Raw genomic sequence first — 11,087 nt, forward strand, 5'->3', positions numbered from 1 at the left:
TTGTCCACAGATATATTTCCTGACAAATACTAACAAAATAAAGTTATAAGCAATACCATAGGTTATTATTATTCAGTTAAGTTCAGTTGCTCAGTTGTATCCGACTCTGTGCGACCCCATGAATCGCAGTATGCCAGGCCTCCTTGTCCATCACCAACTCCCGGAGTTCACTCAGACTCATGTCCATCGAGTCAGTGATGCCATCCAGTCATCTCATCCTCTGTCGTCCCCTTCTCCTCCTGCCCCCAATCCCTCCCAGCATCAGAGTCTTTTCCAGTGAGTCAACACTTCGCATGAGGTGGCCAAAGTACTGGAGTTTCAGCTTTAGCATCATTCCTTCCAAAGAAATCCCAGGGCTGATCTCCTGCAGAATGGACAGGTTGGATCTCCTTGCAGTCCAAGGGACTCTCAAGAGTCTTCTCTTATTATTAGATATTTAAAAATTCTCTAATCAGCTGTTTTCAGCAATAGAATGGTGACAGGTATAATGGTTAAGACCTGGAGCCTGGGAGTGAGACCTGTGCTAAATTTGGGGGGAAATACTTAATTTTCTTAAGCTTCAGAGTCCTCTTCTGTAAAATGGGGTTAGAATTGCCTGAGATACAAATGAGATAACATCTACAACTACATAGCACAGAGCTTGGCAAATAGAAATAATCAATGCTAATTGGAATTAATAACAATGGTTTTATAACAACTATATTGTGCCAGGTGAAATTTCTGGTGTCATATCAAACTCACTCACTTCTGAGGTAGAATTTAATATAACATCCAGCAAATTGTTTTGGTGGAATTTTCTTTTTCTATATTTTTTCTATTTTTATCCTTTTGAATGAAGGCTTCTATTTAGCTATTTTCCTTATCTTGAATTAGAAGAGAAGGCTAGGGCTTCCCTGGTGGCTCAGTGGTAAAGAATCCACCTGCCAGTACAGGAGACATGGGTTCAATCCCTGGTCCACAAGGATCCCATATGCTGTGGATCACCTAAGTCCATACATGAGCCCACATGCCACAGCTGCTGAAGCCTGTGTGCCCTAGAGTCTGAGCTCATCAACAGGAGAAGCCACCGCATTGAGAAGCCTGCACATGGCAACGGAGAGTAGTCCCCACTCACTACAACTAGAGAAAAGCCCACACAGCAACGAAGAGCCAGCACAGCCAATAAATAAAATTATTAAATTTAAAAAAAAGGAGAAGATTATAGTTTCATTTAGCAGGAGAACAGTGGAAAGGAGCAACCTAGGCATTATCTCTCTTAGGATATATGTGGTATTCTGATTGGCAGGCCTTTTAATAGTGAATATTTCCAATTACGCAGAAGTTGTAGTGAGATATTTTCCAGCCAACCTGGCCCTCTGGCATCACTCACAGGAGCAGGGGGAGAGGAGGTGAGCTTTGAGTCACTGACAGGAGGCCCTGTGCTGAAAGGATGTGAGCACTATCCTTACAACAGAAGATCTTTTTAGAGAATTCTCTTGCGTCAGCATATTACTAATAATTGGGGCTTTCCTGGTGGCTCAGATGGTAAAGAATGTGCCTGCAATATGGGAGACCTGGGTTCGATCCCTTGGGTTGGGAAGATCCCCTGGAGAAGGGAATGGGCGATACACTCCAGTATTCTTGCCTAGAGAATCCTATGGACAGAGGAGCCTGGCGGGCTAAAGTCCATGGGGTCGCAAAGAGTTGGACATGACTGAGCGAGGCACAGTATATGCTTAGGGCCCAACCAGTACAGCAGAGTAGTTGACGAGCATAGACTGTGAGATGAGTGGTGGGTTTAGGTCCCAGCTGACTGGCCTATGGCCCGTTCTCCTATTTCCACAGCAGTAAAATAGGATAATAGTAGTTGCTACCTCATAGGGTTATTGTGAGGATGAAATATTAATATGTTAACTATATGCAAAGAGTCAGATATGACTGAGTGACACTTTGACTTTATATGTATGGTATTAATCAAAGGATGTAAATGTATTACAGGTTTCTCAAATGAAGAGTTCCTTCATCAGAATAAAATGAAAGAATTTTGTTCAGAAATGCTTCATTAATCTGCTGTTTTTAGCAATAAAATGATTTTCCAGAAACCTTCAGCAACCCCATTAAAAAAATACAACCCCATTAAAAAAAATAGGCATAAATCTATGACATCCTAAGTGGTGTGCAGAATCTAGATTATACATTATCTTCTTTCATTTCTAATCTGAAAAACTAGATGACCACATTGGTTAGAGTTGACTGAAGTCATATGGTCCAACTGTTATGGTTTCAGATAAATCAAGTTCACGGGTTTTGTAAGGAACATTGCAGCTTCTATTGGCTGTTCAGAAAGATCAAAATCCAGGCAATACAGAGTGACTCACAGTGAGAAAGTATGTCTCTTCACTTTTCCCTTTTGTTCCAATACTTTAAGCATACATAATAGCTTGGTATCTTTTAGACCTTTATAAAACACATATTTATTTTTTCTCTTCCCCTTTACATACAAACACACACAGACACATACACAAATTGTTACATAAATGGAAACAATTTAAACATTTTATGTGGTTTTGCTCACATGTCTTGGAGATTTCATGTGTATACATATGTGCATATGCATGCTACTTCTTAATATATGATGGACATTTTTGTTTATAATTTATAATTATTGATAAGTCCAGAAAATAACGAGATGATAATGCTGATAATTGTAATATCAATGTATAATAGGTGTATATAGTATTTATTGACACTTATATACCAGACCATTTATCTCACTTAATAAGCAAATGAGGTATGCATATCTTAATACAAACTTTATCAATGAAGGATCAGACTTAGAGAAGTTAAGTAACAGTCTCAAGGACTTTTGGATCTTTGTACAGATGTATTCACGTAAGAGAGATTCCTCAGTGTAAAATTGTTATGTTAAAGAGAATACCCATTTTAAATTCTGATTGATGCTACTAAATTGTGTTCCAAAAATTTTATATCAATTTAATCCCAATAGCAAGGTATGGTAGCACCTGTTTCTTCATATTCTTACACTAAATACTGCAAATCTTTTCATTTTTTCCCATTTATATTTACCCAGTTATTTAAATTGAGTGTATTTTCATGTATTTATTAGTTATTTGTATTTTTTTCTGGAATTGCCGTCCCATATTGTTTGCCCACACTTTTGTTGAATTGTCAGTCATTTTTATTGATTTGGATAAGCATATATATATATATGTATACATATATATACATCTGTGCATTCTTTGTCACATGTGTTGAATTGTTAGTCATTTTTATTGATTTGGATATCTGTGCATTCTTTGTCACATGTGTTTCTGTGGTGCACTTACGTTTAGTTTGTTTATGATGGCTTTTGTCTTACAGGAGATTTAAATTTTCAGGTACAAAATCTGCCAAAGTTTCCCCTGGTTTTATGTTTTGCTTAAAAAGACCTAGACATCTCAAAATCTTAAGTAATTTTCTTATCCTTCTATGGCTTGTGTAACTTTATTTCCATTTGAAATTTTGAGTGTTACGGTATGGGGTAGGGTAAGAACTAATTTACTTTTACCTTTTATGAATCTCAAATTGTTCTAACAAGAATAATTTGAACAAGACATTCTTCTCACCAAAGTGGGATGCCTGTGTATATGTCAGGGAAACATTTCATTTCTGCTTTACTTGAATATACATTACTGTTATGAGATGAAAGGAAAGACCTTTTTTAAAAAATAAGATTATTTATTTATTTTGCTGTGCCAAGTCTTAGTTGTGGCATGTGGGGTCAAGTTCCCCAACCAGGGATGAAAACCTAGGCCCCCTGCGTTGGGAACACGGAGTCCTAGCCACTGGACCACCAGTGAAGTCTCTTGGTATTTTTTTTAAACTTTATATTTTTTATTGGAGTATAGCTGATTTTAAAAGTGATTTCCCAGGTGGCTCAGTGGTAAAGAATCCACCTGTCAACACAGGAGACACAGGAGATGCTTGTTCGATCCCTGGGTCAGGAAGATACCCTGGAGGAGGAAACGGCAAACCACTCTCGGATAATTCCATGGACACAGGAGCCTGGTGGGCTACAGTCTAAATAATAAAATGATAAAGTAGTTGCTCAGTCATGTCTGACTGCTTGCAGTTCCATGGACTGTAGCCTGCCAGGCTCTCCTGTCCTTGGGGATTCTCCAGGCAAGAATACTGGAGTGGGTTGCCATATTCTTCTCCAGAGGATCTTCCCAACCCAGGGATCGAACCCAGGTCTCCCACATTACAGGTGGATTCTTTACTGTCTGAGCCACCAGGGATGTCTGTGGGGTCACAAAGAGTTGGACACAACTAAGCACACAATGACACTCACAGCCGATTAACCAATGTTGTGATAGTTTCAGGTGGACAGAAAGGAACTCAGACATACATATGCGTGTATCCATTCTCCTACAAATTCCTCCTCCTTTTTTTTTTTCATTAAGGAATATGATTTAAAAAATCAACTTCCTACCATGTAAAAATCCCCCAGGATGTATTGTTAATGTGGACTAGTGTGTGTAAGATGCATATTTTGTTTAGAAAGTGGGAAACAATGTATATTTGTATGTATACATAGAAACTTGAGGAAGATATCTTACAAAATATGAATGATTTTTACCTATTTGGGGCAGAGATGGGAGTGGAACTGGCCAGGTGTGGGGAAAAAAACTTGAGAGGAAGCTTCTTGCTGGTGACAGTTTTAAGCTTTCCAGTTTCTGAACTATATGAAAGTATTACCCATGCATTTTTAAACAAGGAATGGTCAGTAACCAAATGCAGCAGGAATTTCTATAAGGCAAGAATGGGACGTATCTATCGTGTTTCCCAATAATTTGTTAAATTATGAATTTTACCAGAACAGATTTGCAGGAGTGTGAATGGCCAGAGAAAGACTGCATGCAGTGAATTGAAATGTGGATGAGAAGTAGTTTGTAAAGAAGCCACTCCAGGACTTTCCATGGTTCGGACTCACACTTTCATTGCTGGGTCCTGAAATCAGTCCTTGGTTGAGGAACTAGGATCCTGCTAGCTGTGCAGTACAGCAAAAGAAAAAAACACCCCATCATCTCATAACAACTTAGTGGCTTAAAACTCGTCATTTTACTTTCCCACCAGCCTCTAAGTTGACTGGGCTCAGCTGGGTGGTTCCTTTTCTCCGTGTCATGTCAGCTGAGGTTGCAGTCTCCTGGGACTCAATGGGTCAGAGCACCCATGATAACTTGCACATGTGACTGTCACCTGGGAGCTGAGCTGGGGCTCTTGGCTGGCTTTTGAATGGATTTTTTTGTCTGGGCTTGGCTTCTCTGGGGTAGCTGGGTTCAGAGAGGCTGCATCCCCAGAGCAAGAAGGGGAGTGAACTGAAAGTCACTCAGTCGTGTCCACCTCTTTGCAACCCCATGGACTATACAGTCCATGGAATTCTCCAGGCCAGAATACTGGTATGGGTAGCTGTTCCCTTTTCTAGGGGATCTTCCCAACCCAGGGATCGAACCCAGGTCTCCCACATTGCAGGCAGATTCTTTACCGAGTCACCAGGGAAGCCCAAGGAAGCAAGGAGGAGAAGCTGTCCTCATTAAGGTGAGACTCAGAACTGGTTCAACATTACTCAAAGCCCATTCTGTTGTTCAGGCAGACCTAGGGTCAACCTGGAGTCAAGGGGAGAGGACAAGAAGCCACCTCCAGATGCAGAGAAAGACGATTCATTTATGTCTATCTTTCTTTTTATTTTGGCTCTACTACGTGGCATGTGGGATCTTAGTCCCATAACTAGGGGTCAAACCTGTGTGCCCTGCACTGGAAGCAGGGAGTCTTAACCACTGCCCCACTGGGGATGTCTCTAAGTTTTTCTTTAAGCAGTCACAGGAAGCCTTTACCAGAAATGTACTGCAACTCAAATGTGCACTGCACAAGTCATACTGAAACAAATCCTAGAAAGGAGATTTACAAACTTATTTGAAGAAAGTTTTAAGGTTATAGCTTAACAAAAAGTCTGCATGTCCCACCCCCTCAGAACGAGGAGGAATGTAACTGGCTCAGTTCAGTCACTCAGTCGTGTCCAACTCTTTGCGACCCCATGAACCGCAGCATGCCAGGCCTCCCTGTCCATCACCAACTCCCAGAGTCTACCCAAACTCATGTCCATTGAGTTGGTGATGCCATCCAACCATCTCATCCTCTGCCATCCCCTTCTTCTGCCCTCAATCTTCCCCAGCATCAGGGTCTTTTCCAATGAGTCAGTTCTTCGCATCAGGTGCCCAAAGTATTGAAGTTTCGGCTTCAACGTCAGTCCTTCCAATGAATATCCAGGACTGATCTACTTTAGGATAGACTGGTTGGATCTCCTTGCAGTCCATGGGACTCTCAAGAGTCTTCTCCAACACCACAGTTCAAAAGCATCAATTCTTCAGTGCTCAGCTTTCTTTCTAGTCCATTCTCACATCCATACATGACCACTGGAAAAACCATAGCCTTGACTAGAATGGACCTTTGTTGACAAAGTAATGTCTCTGCTTTGTAATATCCTGTCTAGGTTGGTCATAACTTTCCTTCCAAGGAGTAAGCGTCTTTTAATTTCATGGCTACAATCACCATCTGCAGTGATTTTGGAGCGCCAAAAATAAAGTCAGCCACTGTTTCCCCATCTATTTGCCATGAAGTGATGGGACTGGATGACATGATCTTAGTTTTCTGAATGTTGAGCTTTAAGCCAACTTTTTCACTCTCCTCTTTCACTTTCATCAAGAGGCTCTTTAGTTCTTCACTTTCTGCCATAAGGGTGGTGTCATCTGTATATCTGAGGTTATTGATATTTCTCCCAGCAGTCTTGACTCCAGCTTGTGCTTCTTCTAGCCCAGCAATTCTCATGATGTACTCTGCATATAAGTTAAATAAACAGGGTGACAATATACAGCCTTGACGTACTCCTTTTCCTATTTGGAACCAGTCTGTTGTTCCATGTCCAGTTCTAACTGTTGCTTCCTGACCTGCATACAAATTTCTCAAGAGGCAGGTCAGGTGGTCTGGGTCTCTTTAAGAATTTTCCACAGTTTATTGTGATCCACACAGTCAAAGGCTTTGGCATAGTCAATAAAGCAGAAATAGATGTTTTTCTGGAACCCTCTTGCTTTTTCAATGATCCAGCGGATGTTGGCAACTTGATCTCTGGTTCCTCTGCCTTTTCTAAAACCAGCTTGAACATCAGAAAGTTCACGGTTCACGTAATGCTGAAGCCTGGCTTGCAGAATTTTGAGCATTACTTTACTAGCTAACTGGCTACTTTACTAGTAACTGGCTACTTAGTCCAAAATGTTTAGGTAGCTTAGTCCAAATTGTGTTTAGTGAGTTTTGCTCTGGAAATGCCCTATTCTTACCTTAAAGGAATCAATAAACCATCACAGGCAATCTGCTTCTGCATTTCTCTCAGAGTATGGATAATATCCTCTACATTACCTATGTGAATAGCGTTAAAGAATTTTTTCCAAACCCTAAGTGCTAGGAAACATCATGAGAAATGCTGGGATGGAAGAAGCACAAGCTGGAGTCAAGATTGCTGGGAGAAATATCAATAACCTTAGATATGCAGATGATGCCAAATTTATGGCAGAAAGTGAAGAGGAACTAAAAAGCCTCTTGATGAAAGTGAAAGAGGAGAGTCAAAAAGTTGGCTTAAAGCTCAACATTCAGAAAACGAAGATCATGGCATCCGGTCCCATCACTTCATGGGAAATAGATGGGGAAACAGTGGAAACAGTGTCAGACTATTTTTTTGGACTCCAAAATCACTGCAGATGGTGATTGCAGCCATGAAATGAAAAGACACTCCTTGGAAGAAAAGTTATGACCAACCTAGATAGCATATTCAAAAGCAGAGACATTACTTTGCCAACAAAGGTCCATCCAGTCAAGGTTATGGTTTTTCCAGTGGTCATGTATGGATGTGAGAGTTGGACTGTGAAGAAAGCTGAGTGGTGAAGAATTGATGCTTTTGAACTGTGGTGTGCTTTTGAATTGATACTCTTTGAACTTCTCTCAAGAGAAGACTGTTGAGAGTCCCTTGGACTGCAAGGAGATCCAGCCAGTCTATTCTAAAGGAAATCAGTCCTGGGTGTTCATTGGAAGGACTGATACTAAAGCTGAAACTCCAATACTTTGACCACCTCATGTGAAGAGTTGACTGATTGGAAAAGACTCTGATGCTGGGAGGGATTGGGGGCAGGAGGAGAAGGGGATGACAGAGGGTGAGATGGCTGGATGGCATCACTGACTCGATGGACATGAGTTTGAGTGAACTCTGGGAGTTGGTGATGGACAGGGAGGTCTGGCGTGCTGTGATTCATGGGGTCGCAAAGAGTCAGACACGACTGAGCGACTGAAGTGAACTGAAGTGCTAGGAAATCTTTTATTTTCTATGAATAACTGATACACTTGTTTCTTACAGTCAGTGCAAAACTGATTATAAAGAACATCAAAAATTTAAAGGTCAAATTTAATAATACTATAGCATGTGATCTGTATAAAGTTATGTGTTATTTACACCCTAGTGATGATTTTCTATACTAGCTAGACATTCCATGAAGTTATTTTCTATCTGTATTTCTATTTTCCCAGTTTGGTATATATAATAAATCTTCTAAAATCTTTTGTGAAATAAAGAGTACATGAATGAATAAAACAAATGACAAAACATTATGCTGATAGAGATTAAATATCTTAAATGTATATCCTATTGACTGAAAGCCAGAGTTTGTTTCATAGAAAGGCTCAAGCAGGAGACTGTTGAGTCTCTAAGTATCCAAAGAAATCTTGGAGGCATTAGAAAGGGCATCCTGGAGTCCCAAAGGTACTTTATCACTCAGAAAACTTTGGTTGTAGCTACCCTGTGCTTTAAGTTGAAAATGAAAGGGATTTTCTTAAACAAATACCTTTTATCTACAAAAAATCCACAGCAGACGTCATACTGAATGAAGGTGATCTAGGGAAGGGGTTCCCAGCCTCCAGGATCTAATGCCTGATGCTCGAGGTGGAGCTGATGTAATAACAATAGAAATAAAGTGCACAATAAATGTAATGAACTTGAATCATCCCTGTTGACTCAGACAGTAAAGAATCGCCTGCAGTACAGGAGACCTGGGTTTGATCCCCGGGTTGGAAAGATCCCCTGGAGAAGGGGACGGCTATCTACTCCAGTATTCTGTCCTGGAGAATTCCATGGACAGAGGAGCCTGGCAGGCTACAGTCCATGGGGTTATGAAGGGTCCGGCATGACTGAGAGACTTTCACTTTCACTTTGATTCATCCCAAAATCACCATCTGCCCATCTGTGGAAAAATTGTCTTCCACGAAACCAGTCCCTGGTGCCCAAAAGGTTGGGGACCAGTGCTCTAGTGAATGTTTCCCTTCTCATAACAGGAAACATGTCCGCTATTATGTTTTCAATTCAGCTTTGGCCTGGAGGTCCTGCCTAGTGAAATAAGAGGAGGAAAAAGCATGAGGAAGAAAGAAACAAAGCTGTCACTCTTCACAGGTGATACTGCAGAGATTCAGGCAGCAAATGAAGTTCTCCTGGTTATTAGGAATAGAGGAGACTGAGAGCTGGAATAAAGATTGCAGAACTAGAAACGTTAAGTGATGAAAGGTGACATTCTGCTTTGTAATTGAGACTTATAGTCATCCTCCAAATCTGTTCTCCTCTTTTATGGTAATTGAACCCTTGAGTTACAACTTGCCACAGGGAATAAAGATATGTCCCAGGGCCCCTTACATCCAGGCATGCCTGTATGACTAAGTTCTAGATGATGGCATGTGAAGAGCAGTGACACATGCAGCTTCCAGTAATTTTGCTCTTAATGGAATGTGGATGCAATGGCAGCAATCCATCTTGGAGCATGATGCTTGGAGCAATCCAGCTTGAAGCTCCCCAGAAATAACAGAGCAGTAGGAAATAGGAGCATGGATTTCTCTCTTTGTGGAGCTGGTACAGGACTGCCGAATACGACTGTGCAGTTGGACGTGACATAGTGGGTATCCTTCCCAGGGTCCACAGTGTGAACAGGACCCCATAGAATCATGCAACAGACATCAGGAAAAATGAGTACACAGCATCCCAGAGTCACCTGCCCAGGTAGGGCTCCCCTGGAGGGAAGCTTACACCTGGACCATTTCAAATATTGTTACTTTGGGGAAATCCCTGGCAGTCTGTGTTTTCATTGCTGAGGGTCTGGGTTCGATCTTTGGTCAGGGAATTAAGATCCCTCAAGCCATGCAATGCAATCAAAAAAATAAAAATTAAATAAACTATGATGATTAACAAGGACCTACCATAAAGCATGGGTAACTCTGCTCAATGTTTTGTAGCAGCCTGGATGGGAGGGGAGTTTGGGGGAGAATGGATACATGTATATGTATGGCTGAGTCCCTTTGCTGTCCACTTGAAATTATCACAATGTGAAATTATCATGTTGGCTATACTTGAATATAAAATTAGAAGTTTATGAATAAATACATGACTGTTACTTTGGATCTCTGCTACAGCTTCTGAACCTCCATTACAGGTAATGAAAGTGTGTGTGTTAGTCACTCAGTTGTGTCCAACTCTCTACGACCCCATGGGCTGTGGCCCGCCAGTCTCCTCTGTCCATGGAATTTTCCAGGCAAGAATACTGGAGTGGGTAGCCATTCCCTTCTCTAGGGGATCTTCTCGACTTGGAGACTGAAAGCCGGTCTCCTACATTGCAGGCAGATTCTTTACCATCTGAGCCACCAGGGAAGTCCTGTTACAGTTAATACAAGATTCTAAGTCTGGGATAGGTCCTTTTAGCAAACAAAGGAAGTCAAACAGAGTAGTAGCCATGCGGCAAGATGAATTTCACATTTGTTGAGTGAATGCTCTGTACAAAGATCAGTGGTCAGTGCTGGTGGAATATACATAAAGGACAGTTCCTGCCCTCCAGGAACTTAAAGTCTAGTGAGGAAAAATCCATTTATAAATTCCAACAACTTTCAAGAATATAACCCTCAAGAAATTTAAAATATAGTGAAGAAAAATGTACCAATAATTTCAATACATAGGAGTGAAGTGAGGCTCTGAG

Source organism: Bos grunniens, chromosome 13 (genome assembly GCF_055505025.1).
Source record: "Bos grunniens cultivar Pamir isolate PY7600 chromosome 13, Bosgru_T2T1.0, whole genome shotgun sequence".
In the NCBI taxonomy this organism is placed as follows: Eukaryota; Metazoa; Chordata; class Mammalia; order Artiodactyla; family Bovidae; genus Bos; species Bos grunniens.